We start from the raw sequence: 19,206 nt of genomic DNA, 5'->3' as shown, positions 1-19,206 counted from the left end.
CGTATGGAAGGATGTCACTGGGGACAGGAATGGCATCAGATAGTGCAGATAGTGTGTTTGGATGAATCCAGACTCTGTTTGTTAGAAAATGATGGCCATGTTGTGGTTTGGTACAGACGGGGAGCAGCATCGCAGTGACTGCATTTGCACAAGACATAAAGTGCCAACTCAAGGCCTTATAGTGTGGTATGCTGTTGGGTACAACCACAAATCACAGTTGGTGCTTGTGTGACCTATGTGAATGACATCCTGAAGCCTATAGCCATACCCTATCTATACAACAACCCAGATAACATTTCTCAGCAAGACAATGCATGACCGTACGTTGCTGCACAAGTATGTACCTTCTTGGTGTCACAGGATGTCAGCCTTTCGCCCTGGCCTGCAAGATCAGCCTTGTCGCCAATTGAAAATGTGTGGTATATGGTGAAATGACAGTTGCAGTACTGTAACCCAATGGCAACCACCATAGATGAATGTCAGTGAATGCAGCATGGATGGCTATACCACAGGATGCCATTTGCTCCCTATGTGTGTCAATGCCATCATGCATGGAACATGTTATCAGGCCCCATGGTGTAGCCTGTGTCTACTATGCAACAGGACACGGGCTGAACCAGGATACCTGAAATACTAATCATTTCTGCAGAAGATACTATTGTACATGTCCTGAGAATATGAATGTCCTGTCTGTAATTGTTCAGGGTGTTCTGTGTTTTTTGAACATGAGTGCATGAGTATCTAAGGCATGTTATTGATAATGTAGGATGAAGAATCTAGGGTGGTAACAGACCAAATAGACAATTGCACAAAACCAATTTTCAGGTTGATAATAAAAAAAACAACAATATTGACAGGTGCAAGGTGAATATGTTCACCATTGATCCTTGTATATATGACCACACTTAAAAATTTTAGAATTGTTTTTTCAATATCATAACCACAGAATCTACGTCACTTTTCTGGTATTACCAGCATGTGACATCCTCATTTTTAGAATGAAACTTGTGACAGTAATGGCTCTTTGTAGTCTTGTCTTTGTCTAATCTTTGTATGCTTTTTAAATAAAAATAAAATACTAAATTCGCCTCTTATATTTTAATCAGACAGACAAATAGTTGTTGGGTTGAACATAGACACATTCAGTGTTAAATAACATTCCCCTATGATAATTATTCAAGTTTGACTAAAAAAGTTTATTGTCTGTAAGATTCACATAATAATTAATAGGCTAGTGAAAGTGACTACATGAATAAAAGATTTGAAAATAGCTTGAGCCACCAATATAGTGGTTAGCAAATGCACTATATGCAATAAATAACCTGGAAAACACAGATCGTGTTCACAGCAAAAATCTAACAGAAGCTGAACACCAAAACACTAAAACACATACAATAAGAGTCAAACCAACATCTAACCAACACATATTGCATTAAATTAATAAGTTGTTTAGTTGCTGGAAGAATCTGAGTCCCACACTGGCAGACTGAGTTAACATTCAGACCCTGCAAGAATTCAGAATTCAGATCAACTTCTCACAGCAAAACACATGTTCTCTTGAACTACTGGCAGAAATAGATCAAAGACCTGGCACTGCAGAAAAACTCTTTAAGTTTCCAGAAAACTCATACAAAATATTTCGAAGCATTGAGAGTGACAACGCCAAAAATTTCTGTCACCAAAAACGTGCATGGCTGGATCAGTGCTCAGACCAGCAAAGATCTTGCCTCTTCAACCTTGAACAAAACTGTGAGAATGTGCAGGATGGCCACCACCTTTTTAAGGCAAGGCATTGGTCCTCCCCCCCTCCATTCCCCCCCATGGGAACACAGTATCTACATCACATAAATAAAATAAAAAAAACTGAATGTGCCATTAGCCATTCACTACAATTCTAAAGAAAATTGATAACTAGCACTTAATTTTATGTGTGTAATTCACTCAAAATTTAAAGTTAAACACACACGAAGTTTTATTGCAGCACTAAAAATCAGTTCATAATCTTTTCACTGTCAGTTATTACAATAAAGATAAATATGGCACCACAGTCTCATAGGATTTTTTCTCCTGTTCCCATTGAAGTACTTACAATTACGATAGATGTAATAGTTTTTAAGTTTTGGGTGAAACTACGCAAATTAATTAACAATTAATTAAATACACTAAAAAATAAAAATCTTATGAATTATGTGTTGGATATGAGATATGAGTAAGTCTCCCAACGTGTACTGCCTTGCTAATTGTTTATGTGTCTTATATTAAATTATTTGCTGAATTTCAATTAAAGTTCAATTAAAAGAGTCTCAAAAGTTAATTAATTATGATGTGATGAATGTGAGTAGTTCAATTGATGCATTTTACTGAGAACTACAATTTGTGAACTTAATGTTTGTTGTATGATAAATACTATAACAGTTGTTAACGATTTGCTGAATTTCAGTTGCATAAACTTCCTTGTTGATGTGTCTCTTCACATACATTAATCATAAATCATATCTGTGTACTAGCAGAATTTGGTTGATCTACTCTATACTTTGGCATATAGTCTTTCTCCATAGCTGTCATGATTTGGTTTTAGGTACACAAATGTGAACAATATAAAACATTCTATTGTGCATGATAATGGCATAACTGACATCATGTCCACTAGTGTGAATTTGACAGTTCCACATGGCTCACCCAGCCACCTCCACTGGTCAGCTGCGCCACCACTGTGGGCTACTATCATGCCACACATAACTCTGCCCAGCCTCCACATTGTGGAACATGTGCAAACTGGGCGTCATTCATGACCAAAACACCTCACTATGCTCAAATATACTATGGCTTGTCACAATACCTGAACTTACATTATTATCTTTCAGTGATGAAGACAAGGGAAGCAACACCAAGAATTAAACCAATTTAAAAAAGAGCTCCATGTAATAACCAGTGAAATATAACATAAATAAACATAAAACTGTAACATTTTGTGCATTGGCTAGGTCAGTAAGTGCTGTGTATTCAGCATCCTAAATTAGACATGTATAAATTTATGAGAGTAGCAATTTTAAATGAGATGGGGCAACATATTTACATATCAAAGACATAATAAATGAACTAATTTTGAGTATACCTGTTTTTGCATGACAACACTTTTTATGCAAATAAGACAGTCAGATATCAAAACATTGTATCAAATTTAAGTAATCAGTGCCTGTACTCCAAATGAACTGATTAAACAATAAAAATGAATTTACAAGGAACTTTCTGCAGCTTTAAGTACCCCTTTGTTTCAGTAAGATGTAGTTTTTAGTACTTCATAACAGCCATGGAAGAGGTGTGGGCCAGATTTTGCAGGAAAAATTAGGTGACAGGTACCAGGTCACAAACTTTTGCAAGCCAAGTGCATGTCTTAGCCAGGTGGTAGAGGATATAGGTACCTTGTGCAAGGATTTCAAAAAGCAGGATCATGTGACGGTAGTGGGTGGAGTGGGAAACGGTATTGATAGGGATCGGGGCTACAGTATTGAGTGTGACCTTCTGAAAATAGTCTCTGCAATGACCCATACCAATGTCGGGCTGGTGCCTGCTTTCGTGCAGCATGATCAGCCCCAGTTGAACCGCTCTGTCAGGAGGGTAAATATGGAGTTGGATCAGTTGCGTAGGGCGGCCACTCTGTCAGACATTGGATTGGATCCTGTCGAGGCTATTGATAGGGGGGATTTCACAAGGTATGGCCTACACCTCAATAGGAAAGGGAAGTGTAAACTGGAAGAATTGTTAGCAAAATCCATAAGGGGGGACACTAGTACTCATGGATGTACCTCTTCTTTAGACTAATATCAGTGTCCAATGAGAAGTTCAGGCAGGCAGGTGCTAAAGAGGTCCAAAACTCACAAAATTCTCACGACAGGAAAGTAAAATATTTGTGGATTAAAGAAAAAAGTAGATTCTCACAAAAGTAAAGTAAAAAGTAATGTTGCCATTTTTCACCAAAATATTCTGGGATTGAAGAATAAAGCAGATGAGCTCCTGGTTTGTTTAGATGACATTGAATCTGATAATGTGATAGCTACACTATGCCTGTCTGAGCATCACATTGTGTCTGATATGGAAAAGGTAAATATCAGTGGTTATAAACCAGCTGCACATATTAGTAGAGAGAATAAGGTGAGAGGAGGAGTTGCCATATATGTCAAAAGTTATCACTGTGTAAAAAGCTTAGATACAAAAAAGTTTTGTCTACAGCAACATATAGAAGCATGTGCCTGTCAATGTAAATTGAAGGAGGGCTCTTTTATAATTGTAACAGTATATAGTCCCCTTCAGGAAACTTCCATTTATCGCTGGAAAACGTGGATGCCTTGTTGTGCTATCTGTCAGATAGGGGAAAGCAAATTATTATTTCTGGTGACTTCAATGTTGATTCACTGAAAGAGTGTAATAGGAAGAATGACCTGGAAGTCTTGCTCGGTTCTTTCAATTTGACATCTGTCATTAATTTTCCTACTCGGGTAGTAAAGGACAGGAGCACATTGATAGATAACACTTTTATAGACCAAGATAAGTTTAAAAACATAAATTCTTGTCCTGTTGAGAATGGCCTTTCTGATCATGGTGCTCAGCTATTTACGGTATATGACATAGCACCATTCAGTAATTCAAAACTACCCTCCAAAGTTGTGCGTTCAATTAATGCCTCGACAATTCGAAATTTCAGAGAAAATCTTCAGCATTTAGACTGGAATGAGGTGTACAAGGAACCGAATGCTAATTTAAAATATAACTTATTTCATGATACACTTGGAGGAGAATTTGAAAACTGTTTCCCCAAGAAAGTAGTTAAATCTAATTATAAGAACCCATGCAAAAATCCTTGGCTTACTAAAGGAATAAAAATATATTGTAACCACAGAAGGGAACTGTATCTAACAACAAGAAAGGGTAATTACCCAGAAACAGCCAAATATTATAAAAACTTCTGTGCTACATTAAGAAAGGTTATTAAAAATTCCAGAACCATGTGCATCATGTCTGAGATTAGTACCTCTGATAACAAAACCAAAACAATTTGGAATATTATTACAAGGGAGACAGGGCAACCAAGAGTACAGGATGATGGCATTACCATCAAAGCGAATGGAAACTTGACAAACAACAAGCCGGAAGTCAAAAACATTTTGAATATTCATTTTTTAAATGTTGTAGAGAAAATAGGATATAAATGTTCATTAGAAGAAGCAAGGCAGTTAAGGGAAGAGGCCTTACCCACACCATTTGATACAATTGAAATTCCACCCACTTCTCCTTCTGAAATTAGGAAGATGATAAACTCTCTCAAGAATAAAAGATCACATGGAATTGATGGCATTTCCAGCAGAATAATAAAAGCTTGTTCCCAAGAGATAAGTGGGATTCTTAGCCACATATGTAATAGCTCTCTAAAGCAGGGTATTTTCCCAGATAGACTGAAGTATGCCATTGTTAAACCACTGCATAAAAAAGCTGATACGCCTGATGTCAACAACTACCACCCAATCTCTCTTCTCACTGCCTTATCCAAAAGTCTTGAAAAAGTAATGTATTGTAGAGTAGCTTCACACCTTTCTAAAAAAAAAAAGTTTTAACAAACTGTCAGTTTGGTTTCCAGAAAGGTTTTTCAATGGAAAATGCTATATATACTTTCACTAATGAAATATTAAATACTCTGAGTAACCGGAAGTCACCCGTTGGGATTTTTTGTGATCTCTCAAAGGCTTTTGATTGTGTTAATCATGGAATACTTCTAGATAAGCTCAAGTATTGTGGTATGAATGGGACAGCCCTCAAATGGTTTAAATCATACCTAACTGGAAGAGTGCAGAAAGTTGAAATAAGCAGTTCACATAATATGCAAATCACTGGTGATTTCTCAAACTGGGGAACAATCAAGAATGGGGTGCCGCAAGGTTCAGTCTTGGGTCCTCTGCTCTTCTTAATATATATTAATGACTTGCCATTCTACATTCATGAAGATTCAAAGCTGGTACTTTTTGCCAATAATACAAGTATAGCTATCACACCAAGTTGAAATTGTAAATGATGTTTTTCAGAAAATCATTAAGTGGTTCTCTGCAAATGGGCTCTCATTAAACTTTGACAAAACACAGTACATGCAGTTCCACACAGTAAATGGAATGACACCATTACTAAATATAGACTTCGATCAGAAATCGGTAGCTAAAGTAGAATATTCAAAATTTGTAGGTGTATGCATTGACGAGGGGTTTAACCTATTTTCATTCTCTGCTTTCGTATGGTATCATATTCTGGGGTAACTCATGACAGCTTGCTATAAATGTAGAATAATGTAAGTTAATGCAGATGAGTAGGAAGAACAAGACCATAATGCTTGAATACAGTGTTAGTAGTGTACTGCTTGACACACTCATGTCAATTAATTATGCAGGCACATTGCAAAGCAACATGAAATGACACAGGCATGTAAAGATGGTAGAAGGGAAGGTGAATGGTCGACTTCAGTTTATTGGGAGAATGTTGGGAAAGTGTGGCTCATCTGTAGAGGAAACTGCATATGGAACACTAATGCAACACATTCTTGAATACTGCTTGAGTGTTTGGGAATCACCATGTCATATTAAAGGAAGGCATTGAATCAATTCTAAGTCAAGATGCTAGATTTGTTACTGGTAGGTTTGATTAACACATGAATATTAGGGAGATGCTTCATGAACTCAAGCAGGAATCCTAAGAGGGAAGACGATGTTCTTTTTATGGAACACTATTGAGAAAATTTACAGAACAGGCACTTGAAGCTGACTGCATAACAATTGTACTGCCACCTATGTACATTTTGCATAAGAACTATGAAGATAAGAGAAATTATGGCTCATATGAGGGCATATAGTCAGTTGTTTTTCCTCACTCTACTTGTGAGCAGAACAGGAAAGGGACCCTTTGCCCTGCACTATATGGTGGCTAGATGTATGTAGATGCATATGTATGCACAATTCTTAGAATGATTCAGCAACAACATTCAAAATTGTGAAGGTAAAAGCACCATATTGATAATCTAGATAAGAAAATACAGTTCACAAATGTAAGTAGCAACCAAAGAGAGTGTATGAAGATATTCACTAACTTCTACTTTTACAAATACTTTGATGAAGAAATGTTAATTTATTGTCTTATAGCAATTAATTTTCATAGATAAGTAATTGGTGTACTGCAATGTGTAGTTTCTGCTCGTGCAATCTATGGTCTTGAACTTTTTATATACAGGTAGGTCTTACTTGTGTGGTTACTGGATTCAGGATTTTTTATCTAGCTATTACTTCAAAGACTGACAAGCACAGAGTGAAGATTTATGGGTTGGGGGTGTAATTATATTTTTTAATCTTGATAATTACACTATAGTTTATAAAACTGCAAGGTCAAATTTACTAATGCAGGTGATTTGTTAGTTTTAACAACAATTTAGTTTAACTAAAACTTAGTTGGGTAGAAAAATATAAAATTCTCAGTACTAATACAAAAGTACACTGTAAACGTACGTGCTGGATTATTTACTTACAGGTAAAGTTGTCATTTTTATTTTATGCCAATTTTTAACTAAAATGATATTGTTGTGGCTCTATTGTTCAGAAATATGATTCAGCATTTCTTCAGATGGTGAAAGGATTTCATGTATTTCATAACAGCTGCAGTTGTCACAGATCCTGTTCCTTTGGTCTTGCAACTTGTCTGATGGAACATTGCATCATTTTTCAGTACAATGTAGGTGCTGAACAATGTAGGTGCTGCAACATCAAATTTATCTGCCAATACCGAGCAAGTGATTTTCTATTAAAATATTTCCACTGTACAAGAATATACACGTGGCATCAACAAGTATGAATGATATATCTCTGCCATCACGAGTTCTTTGACTCTGAACCTAACAACCCATGCCATCTTGCTTGTTCAGTTCGCTGAATGGTTTTTTGTAATGTGAATTTCTGTATGAAATACACCGAGTCCTACAGAAATGTGTGTGTTTCCATGGGCTGCAACCCAACCGAAATCCTACAGTGGTGACCCTGAGTAAGAATTTGTGCTGCATTTCCTCATAATGCAAGTATTTTCACATCTACCATGCTGGCTTTTTTACACCTTCGTTCATTCTACTTGGCCATGTCACCTACAATGGGACATTTCGTTGCTTCACCACCACCTGAATTTTACAACACATTTCCTGCAGTTTGGTTGCCTCAGTACTTATGCCACTCAACAGTGCAACATGTGACTGCAGACTAAGGCTTTGCATCTCCAGTGAGTGTGCATCGACACAATCATTTTGAAAATGATAATGAGGAGAGCAAAGTTGCTGCATTTCACCATGCTGACATGGATTCTGCATTTTGAGATGCTGGCCACCCAGGTGACCATTATGACTGTCTCCAAATGTCATTTGAGGTTCTCTTTTTCACCACACCTCTAACTGTCACATCCCATTTGACAATGCTCCACCACCTGTTATGAGTATAAACACTGTTAACTGTTTAGTGCATCACTGCGCAGCTTTTGTGAGCAGGACTTGTGCAACCATGAATCACATCCCGGTGGAAAGTTCCAAGGTATGCACCCTCTGCTGTGAGAACACCGTTTTGAAATATCGCATTGCATGCAGTGAGGATGAGTTTGCCACGATCACCGCCTGCATCAATTCACACCGCTCGGCAGCGCTGACACCTGAGCCTTCATCCACTGCACCTGACAGCTCTGCTGACAAAGCACACAAGTTAGCAAAACCACACCTATCTTGTGTGACTCCAGTCTCAACCACACAGTGTTAGCCACATCTCCCTCGCCTGCATCAAGTGTGTTCCACCGTACATCTCTTTCACCTGTTTTGCATGCTCCAACCACACCCACCACCATCATGCATGCACCCATCCAGTGTGTTGATAAACATTCCCTCCCTTTCATGCCTCCTCACATGGCTTGCTTCATAGCTTCACGCACACCAGCAGTACCCCTCCCCCCCCCCTCCCTTCCCCTGCAGGTCTGGGGTAAGAATAGGCCTGAGGTATTCCTGCCTGTCATAAGAGGCGACTTAAAAGGAGTCCCTCCCCCTCAAGGGGGTAGTTTGCACCTTGCACCTGCGTCTGGAGACGGACGGTTGAACAAATTACATTTGTGGTCATTTTGGTTTTTCGCTTATTCTGGTTTCTTCCTTCCTTTGGTTGTTTCCTTTCATTGTCCTTCTCCCTCTCTCACTGTCTTCCTTACTTTTTACCTTGCCTTCTTCTCCTTGCGTTATTATCCACCCTATGGTCTCCGCCTCGGCGTTAGAGACAGTCTGTCCTTTCTCTCCCTCTCTCCCTTTTTTTTCCTATTCTTCTTTCCTCCCTGTGCATGCCCGAAGGCCGGCCCACGCATTTGCATGTATAGCTGGTGACGGGGTAAAGCATAATTCCCCGTCCTGGGTAGACAAGTACGGCCTGTGCGTACCCCCTGGTAAAGGCCAGGCCGGGGAGGGGTGATTGCCTGAGCTGACACCCTCCGACCATGCCGATTGGTCCCTCCGTCCATTTCTCGGGAGGTGTAAACATTCACCTATGATGGGATTGGCCTCTGAGAGGGTCCCCACAAGGAAGGAGCGCGCCATCGGAGACGCTGGCATTCATGGGGGAATCATCCGCAATGGATTTCTCTTCTTCTTCTCTCTCGACTTCTGCCCACAAACGGAAACTTGACCAGCCACCAGTGACAAAAGTACTACTGCCTGCCCCAAAGTTCCTCATAGTTTCTAGATCTGGGGATGGAAAGGATTTTTCATCTGTCAACCCTTTCGTTATTCAGAAGGGCGTAGATGCCATATACGGACCTGTCAAGTCTTGTACCAGGATGCGTAACGGTACCTTGTTGTTGGAAACTGAGAGCACCTTTCAGGCACAAAACCTCCTTCGGGCCACACTCCTGTACACGTTCCCTGTCTGGGTAAAGGCTCACCGCACTTTGAATTTGTCACGTGGTGTGCTATCTACTAGATCAGTCGATGGATTGACTTCCGAGGAGATTCAGTCTTTCCTCGCTGAGCAGGGCATACGGCTGTCCATAGGGTCATGAAAAAGGTCGACAATGACCTTGTACCGACCCGGATTCTTTTCTTGACATTTGATAGTGTTCAGCTGCCGTCGCGTGTCAAAGCGGGCTATGAGGTTATTTCTGTTCGCTCCTATGTCCCAACACCTACGCGCTGCTACCAGTCTCAGCATTTTAACCACATGCGCCAGTCTTGTTCTAATGCAGCTAAATGCGTCACTTGTGGCAGGGACACCCATGAGGGTGACAGTCCACCTCCGTCTCCTTGTTGTGTGAAGTGTCAGGGTGACCATGCAGCGTCCTCTTATGACTGTCCCATCTACATGGATGAACACTGTATACAGGAAATTCGGGTCAAAGAGAAAGTGTCCACCTCGGCTGCCCACAAGCTTTTTGCTAGTAGGAAGCCCACGCTGCTCCCAGTGGGGAAATACAGTACCGTACTCGCCTCTCCTCGGCCTACCAGGGAGGTATCGACGCAGACATGCGATCTGACGGTCGTCCATTCAGCCAGTGCTAAGATCACCCGGTCAACGTCTCCTCTTCCTCCCGTCACCCCTAAGGCACAAGCACCTTCATCAGCTTCTGCAAAGACTAAGACCCAGAAGTCAGATGCACGGGCCTTCAAGAAGGAACCGCCCCGTGAAGACTTCTTGCGTACCTCGAACTCCCAGCCATCGACCAGTACTTCGATTAAACGACCTTCCAAGAAGGCTCATAGGAAGAAAAGTTCTCCTTCTCTGGCATGGCGTGTTTCTTCTCCTGCGCCACTCAGCAGTTGCTGCCCCAGGCCGTCATCCATTTTGCCTGGTCACACCGCTGGTAGCCAAACATCTGGCCATTCACCGGTGGAGGAAGCTCCCCCTCCCAACCATCTTAACATGGTGGCTGACAAACCTGCTGAAAAAATGGACGATGACTCTCCGCCTATTGATAGCGGCAGCAGTGCTCACTCGAAGTCAGGCTGTCAGCGGTCTTCGAGATGACCCATTCTTGCTTCTCCTTTTTCTTTTTCTTCTCAGGATGGCACTTCTTCATTGGAATATTTGGGGCATTCGCTCCAACTGAGAGGACTTACAGTTGCTGCTACGCTTGCACTGTCTGCTCATAGTAGCTCTCCAGGAAATGGAGTTATGCCCATGCGATCGTACTGCCTTGGCACACTATACCTCTGTGCATTTTGACCTACCCCCTGTGACAGATATTCCGGCTCATGGAGGGGTTATGTTGTTGGTCCAGGATGATATCTACTACGATCCCATCACATTGCACACCAATCTGCAGGCAGTTGCCATCCGAATTACTCTCCCCACTTTCACAATTTCCATTTGTACTGTTTACATTCCATCGTCATCTGCCGTTACTAGGGCAGACATGATGCAACTTATTGCTCAGCTACCTGCATCATTTTTGTTGACTGGAGACTTCAATGCCCACCATCCCCTCTGGGGCTCTCGAACATCCTGCCCGAGAGGCTCCCTGTTAGCAGACCTTTTCAACAACCTCAATCTTGTCTGCCTCAATCTGGCGCCCCTACTTTTCTTTCGGACACAACACACACCTATTCCCATTTAGACCTCTCTATATGTACTACCCAACTTGCACGTCGGTTTGAGTGGTACGCGCTTTCTGATACGTATTTGAGCGACCTCTTCCCTTGTGTTATCCATCTCCTGCATCATACCCCATCTCCATGCTAAAATAGTTGGAACATCTCCAAAGCAGACTGGGGACTCTTCTCTCCCTGGGCAGTGTCGTCATGTTATTAAATAAAAAGCAAGAAAGCCAGCTGGACTGCTTTCACAAGCTCCTTCAACAGATTTACTCCTTCTTCTGTTGTCTGGGGTAGCCTGCGCCAGCTATCTGGCACTCCACACTCTCTAAGGTCCACTCACCAGTTTCTGGCTTGACTGTCGCGAATGACATCCTTGTGGCCCCTGGAGGATGTCTCCAATGCCTTCGGCCAATTTTTCGCAGAGGTTTTGAGCTCCGCTCATTACCACCCTGCCTTCCTCCCCCGAAAACAGGCAGAGGAGGCAAGGCCACCTAACTTCCACTCCTCGAATCATGAAAGTTATAATGCCTCACTCACCATGCGAGAACTCTAAAGTGCACTTGCCGGGTCACGGTCCTCCGCTCCGGGGCTGATTCTCTTCATATTCAGATGCTGAAGAACCTTTCTCCTGTGGGTAAAGGTTTTCTTCTTCGTACTTATAATCGTATCTGGATTGAGGGTCATGTTCCCGCATGCTGGTGTGAATCTATTGTTGTCCTGATTCCTAAGCCGGGGAAGGACAAGTGCTTGCCTTCTAGTTATCGACCCATTTCCCTTACCAGCTGTGTCTGTAAGGTGATGGAGTGAATGGTTAACTCTCGTTTGGTTTGGCTGCTTGAATCTCGACTCCTACTTACCAATGTACAATGTGGATTTCATAGGCGCCGCTCTACTGTTGACCATCTGGTTACCTTGTCAACCTTCATTATGAATAACTTCTTGTGGAAGCGCCAGACAGTGGCTGTGTTCTTTGATTTGGAGAAGGCTTACAATACCTGTTGGAGGGCAGGCATTCTCCACACCATGCATACATGGGGCCTTCGCGGTTGCCTCCCTCTTTTTATTCGTGCATTTTTAAAGGATCGAAACTTCAGGGTACATGTGGGTTCTGTCCTGTCTGACATCTTTCGCCAGGAGAATGGGGTGCCACAGGGCTCAGTTTTGTGTGTCGCTCTCTTCGCCATAGCGCTCAATCCAATAATGGATTGCCTCCCAGCTGATGAATCAGGCTCCCTTTTCGTGGATGATTTTACCATCTACTGCAGCGTGCAGCCTACATTCATTCCTGGAGCACCGTATTCAGCGTTGTCCTGACTGTCTTTATTCCTGGAGTGTCACCAATGCCTTCCGTTTTTTTGATGAGGAGACGGTGTGTATTAACTTCTGGCACTACAAAGAGTTTCTCCCATCATCCTTCCATCTCGGTCCTGTTGCTCTCCCATTCCCAGAGACACCAAAATATTTAGGTCTTACATTTGACAGGAAACTTAGCTGGTCTCCACTTGTGTCATATTTGGCTGCCCGTTGTACCCGTTCCATAAATGTCCTCCATGTTCTCAGCAGTACGTCGTGGGGAGCGGATCAAACCATCCTACTTTGCCTATATCGATCGATCGTCTGCTCAAAGCCGGATTATGGGAGCTTTGCGTACTCCTCTGCACGGCTGTCCATCTTACGCTGCCTCAACTCTATACAACATTGGGGGTTACGTCTTGCGATCGGAGCGTTCTATACTAGTCCCGTCGAGAGTCTTCATGCTGAAGCCGGTGAATTGCCACTAACCTACCAGCATGATATACTGCTTTGTCGGTATGCCTGTCAGCTATTATCAATGCCTGACCACCTGTCTTATCGTTTCTTTTTTGACGACTCTCTCGACTGTCAATACGGGATGTTTGTATCTGCCCTGCTACCCCCTGGATTTCGCTTTTATCGCCTCCTTCAGCAACTTGATTTTCCATTCCCTGCAACGTTTAGAGTGGGCGAGAGCCAAACTCCACCTTGGCTCCAGGCTTAGATTCGCGTTCACCTTGACCTCAGCTTGCTCCCAAAGGAGGTTACCCCAGCTTTGGTATACCACTCGTGGTTTGTCGAACTTAGTTCGAAGTTCATTAATACGATCTTCACTTATACATATGGCTCTAAGACCAATGACGGTGTTGGGTATTCTTTTATTGTCGGGCACACAGTTTCAAATACTGGCTCCATGGCCATTGTTTGGTCTTCACAGCTGAGCTAGTTGCCCTCTATCAGGCTGTTCTTTACATCCGACGCCACTGACATTCTGCTTATGTCATCTGCTCTGATTCACTGAGCGCCATCCAGAGCCTCAGTGATCCGTATCCGGTTCACCCTTTTGTGCACTGGATCCAACGCTCTCTTCAGCAGCTGGCAGACGACGGTTCTCCGGTTACCTTTATGTGGGTTCCTGGTCATGTCGGTATCCCTGGGAACAAAGCTGCAGATGCCACGGCCAAGGCTGCGGTCTTCCAGCCTCAGACAGCTTCTTGTTGTGTGTCTTCATCTGATTTTAGCAGGGTCATTTGTCAGCGTATTTTATCACTGTGGCATGCCGATTGGTCTACAGTTACTGAAAACAAGCTTCGGCCTTGAAACCTCTCCCCATGGCTTGGACGACCTCTTCACACCCTTCTCGGCAGGAGGAGGTCATTTTGGCCTGGTTATGGATTGGCCATCTGCTGACGGCTGCGCCAGTGCCGTTCTGCCCATGTGGGCAGTTGCTAACGGTACGCCACACCATAATGTCCTGTCCGAATATTAATACACTGCACATTGATCTTGGCCTGCCATGTACTCTGGATGAAATTTTAGCGGATGACCCAGGAGCAGCTGCTTGCATTCTTCGTTTTATCCACTTGACAAATCTGTCTAAGGACATTTGATTATGCTGTTTTCTTTTAATCCCTTGCCTGTTAATGTGCCTTTTATAGTGTTGTCCTTTTTAGTTGCTGTTTTAACATTGTGCCTCGCATTGCATTCATAATTTAGTCTGGGCGCTAATGACCAATGTACTTGTGCGCCCTAAAAACCACACACACAAAAAAAACACACACACACACACACACACACAAACACACAAACACACACCACCAGCAGCAGCACCAACACCGCGAAGCGTGTCTCTCTCACGCACTACAGACAATAGGCAGTCTTTACGCACACACTGCTTGTGTCTGCCTCACGCTCAGCACTTACAAACTGCCATCTGTGCTGGCATGAGCATAACAAAAATATGACTTTTTGCTGCCATTCCCTCTCGAGCAGAAAATTACACTGCACCCCTAATAAATCAACCAAAACCATGCCCCGCAGTCATCGAACATTCGGTTTACACCATCAGGAACGGAACTGCTCATCACATGATCATGTCTGAGGGCCCACCTATTTCCCACAAGGCATGCCACCTAGATCCACTCAAGCTACACTCGCCAACAAATACAGGAACTTCTTGAGGCAGGAATTACAGCTCCCTGATGGTAACTGGTCATCACCCATACACCTCACCCATAAACAAGAGGGCTCCTTTCGTATGTGTGCCAATTACAGATGCTTGAACGGTAGAACTGTGATGGAAAATTATCCTGCACTGAACATTTCCAACTTCACTCACCTTCTCGCGGGTGCTACAATTTTCAGTGTATTGGATTGCAAACATGCTTATCACCAAATACCACACGTACCTGAAGACATTCCGAAAATGGGGACTATCAACCCTGTCGGGCTGCATGAGTACCATTTCATGCCATTTGGGTTAAAAAATGCTGCCCAGATGTGGCTCTCTCTTGCCCCAGTTCAACTTCTGTTTCATATATCTCAATGATATCCTGATCTTCAGCAAATGCACACATGATCTCAAACGCCACATCACGATAGTAAAGGACACTCTCTCATCAAATGAAGTCAAGATCAACTCCACCAACAATCTGTCCAATTCTTGGGATAGACAGTCTTGGCTGCCAATACACATACCCCTGAAAGGAAGGTGCAATGTATCTTATCCATGCCATTTCCTACCACATACAAAGAGCTCCGTTGTTTCCTGGGAGTGATAAACTACTACCGCCGCCATTTGCATGCAGCAGCTGACACCCTGGCCACCCTCACCAATGCCCTCGCTGGCAAGCAAACTTCAGTGACTTGCCCCATTCCATGGACAGAAGTAATGCGCGCAGCCTTCCAGGCCCTGAAAGACTCTCTTGCACAAGCCATCATCCTCACTTATCCAATCTCGGATGCTGAACTCTTCATCACAACAGATGCCAGCGACTCTGTGGTAGGTATGATTCTACAACAACACCAAAACAACATGGTCAAGCCACTTTAGTTCTTTTCGAAGAAAGTTTCATGGATCCAACAAAAATACTCAGCCTTTGGCCGCAAACTTTTAGCAGTTTATGAGGCAGTGAAACACCTCCACTCCAACGTCAAGGGCTGACCTTTTCACGTCCTGATCGACCATAAACCAGTAGCAGATGCCAGCCGCAATCACCCTCTCGATCCCCCCTCCACCCCCAACCCCCGCTCCTCTCACCCGTTGCTTTCGGCATTTCAATTTCATAACTCAGTTCTCTACTGACGTCCACCATGTGAAAGGCGCCAACAATATCATTGCAGATTTCCTTTCCTGCATTAGCACCATCTCAACCATCTGTGACCTTTCCAACCTCGTGTCCCTACAAACCCAGGATGAGGATATACAAAAACTTCTCAACAGCACCTCCACTTTACTGTCATTCACCAAAGCAAAATTTGCTGGCGCCCCTCCACCAGAACACTCCTCCATTCCACCCCCCCTCCCCCCTCCCACCCCTGCTGATCAGTGTCTGATGCACTACAATTTCTAGCACATCCTGTAATTAAGTTATCAACAGGTCTCGTGTCAAAACAATTCGTGTGGTAAGACATGAAGCACAATAGTCAGACCTGGGCCTGGAACTGTATCACCTGCCAGAGCAACAAAGTAACCAGGCATACTGTTCCACCTGTCCGCAAATTCGACATTCCATCTGGCCACTTTCGCCACATCAGCCCCCTCCCCCCCCTTGAGAGGGCTTATGTTGTGTTCTTTCTTACATCAGTTCTTTATCTTGATGGGTAGAGGTCGTACCTCTCACCAACATAACTGCTGAAACCGTGGCTATGGCTTTTGTTCCTTCCTGGATTTCCCACTTTGGCTGCCCCACTACTGTCACCACTGACCAGAGCTGGCAGTTTGAATCAGCACTCGTCACCCAACTCTGCCAGCTGTATGGTTTCAACAAATGTCGCATGACTGCGTACCACCCCCAAGCAAACAGACTGGTAGAACAGTGGCATCGCACTCCCAAGACAGCACTGCCGTGTCCTGACAGCCTTTGGACCGAGGCCCTCCCATGGGTACTCCTTGACCTGCAGTCATTGTACAAACCAGATATCGAGGGCACCACGAATGAGTTCGTCTATGGTGAAAACACTGTCCTCGCTAGGGAGCTGTTACAACCTACCTCCCCTGACAATCCCAACCTCCTTTGCAATTTGATAAGCCGGATCCAAACATATTTTTCAAACATTTCCCTGACCCCCCCCCCTCGTATAGCCATACATCACCCCCCACCCCCCTCCCCCTACTCCTACATGCCCTCCAATCTCCTTTCATGCAAATTCGTTTTTCCCCGTGACAACACCATCCAGGCCCCACTTGCCCCAGCATATTCAGGCCCATATGAGGTCATAAACCACACTGCTAATACGATGGGCGTCTGGGTAAAAGGTTCACCACTCACCTTTTCTCTCCACCACGTGAAACCATCACACCTCGACCCGGCATCTTTCATGCCGAACAACGTTATGCAGCCTCCCAGCACTGAGAACTCAAGCTATGATGCTGCAGAGCTGCTGCCGCAGCCCTCACCCAAACGTGATTCTGCAAACAGTATTCCTTTGGTTCTCGCCCTCTCTCTCTTTTGCTCTCTACATCCTTCCCACTACCCCCTCTAGTGGTTCTGCAAACCAATGTCCCACCCGAACGTATGGAGGATGTCACCATCCTCATTGTCATCACCAACATCTTCGTTCTGCTGCAAGGCAACTTGCCCCACATGATCACTGGCTCCCGCCTGCTGCTGTGTGGGGTTGACCAAATGATTCTCTGAGCTACGGTAACCCCCCTAGGGAGGTTTATGGTTCGATTGTTTCCTGCTGATCATGCGAGGGACACAGTCCCTCCCCACACTGCTCCATCTTCATACACGGGCTGATGCCTCATCCTCCCACACCACCTACAGGGGCTCCATGTCTACGTCCCAGCATGGTCCCTGCCACAACAACCTCCGGCGATTGACATCCCCATCACATCACTGCCATCTCACCGCCTTCACCACTGGACATACCCCTCTTCCACTGCACTCAAACTGTGCTCCACACTGTGAGGGGGTAGGGGGAGGGGAGGGAGGGGGGCTGTGTGGCATCGAGAAGTACAAATGATATATTTCTGCCATCACAAGTTCTTTGACTCTGAACCTAAGGGTCCACGCCATCTTGCTTGTCCGTTCACTGTATGGTTTGTTGTAATGTGGACGTCTGTATGAGATATACCAAGTCCTACAGAAATATGTGTGTATCCTTGGGCTACAACCAACCGAAATCCCACATACATAATGGATGTATGAGTGCAGGTTGTAGACAAGTGGTTGATAACATGTGGAAGTTTGGGTTAGGCCATAACTTGTGCTTGGATAGCATATTGGTAAGGTAACTGCTCATGATAAGTGAGAAATCCGGGTTCAAATCCTGGTCCAGCATGGATTTTCATTGTCATCACTCCATTACACAGCTGATGGTTGTCCATATTCACAACTGTGAATACATTTCATGTATTTCAATTAAGAGCTTAATTAAGTAATAAGGAGTGTTAAGTTCACTTAAGTTACAACAACAAAAGTGTAATGTCAAATCCTGGAACCAAACAAGCTTATGGGGTCTGATGGCAAAAGTAAATTTGGGTGTGACTTATATTGAATTCTGAATATCTTTTAAGTTAATTAGTCTCTGGAAAACAGAAAGAAATTACTGGAAAGAATGATGTGAGGACTTTGTAATGAGTGCCATCAATTCTCTTTTTCATATGGGATACTGTTGTAATGACTCTGATTTCTAATTTCTCTTAATTAATAAGGTCCATTGAAACTCCATGCACCACTTTCTGCTTTAGTAACCCCTCCTCCCACACGAAATAAAAAGATTTGCTTTTGGTGATGTAAATTCCACTTAACTCCTCTATTATACAGAGTTTGACTTTGTCAGTATATAGACAGCTGATAGTAGTCTGTATAAATTTACATGAATGCTTCATTTGCAGTATTAGGTACAAACAGCAGCTAAGTATTAGAAGAGAAAGAAAAGTGCTTTTTGTTTTAAGCAGCTGCTCTTCTTGATCTAAAAGTGAGTCCCATGATTATTGATGTGAGCAGGTTAGCACAAGTGATACTATGCTGTTAGTATTCATTACATAAGCCTGCAATTACTACTTTTGCCTGTTAATGTATAATTTGATTCATTCCACGCTTGTGAAGATTCTCTCTCAT

The 19,206-nt window shown here is 43.4% G+C and overlaps 1 protein-coding gene across 1 annotated transcript in view; it reads left to right on the top strand.

Moving 5' to 3' along the window:
- Positions 1 to 19,206, top strand: part of LOC126191592 (ankyrin repeat domain-containing protein 12-like) — an 88,930-nt gene that overhangs the window by 30,894 nt on the left and 38,830 nt on the right. The gene's annotated exons all lie outside the window — the stretch shown is intronic.

The sequence above is a fragment of the Schistocerca nitens genome, chromosome 1 (genome assembly GCF_023898315.1).
Source record: "Schistocerca nitens isolate TAMUIC-IGC-003100 chromosome 1, iqSchNite1.1, whole genome shotgun sequence".
Lineage (NCBI taxonomy): Eukaryota > Metazoa > Arthropoda > Insecta > Orthoptera > Acrididae > Schistocerca > Schistocerca nitens.
Note: the sequence above shows the minus strand (reverse complement) of the source record. Positions and strands in the feature narration are given on the sequence as shown.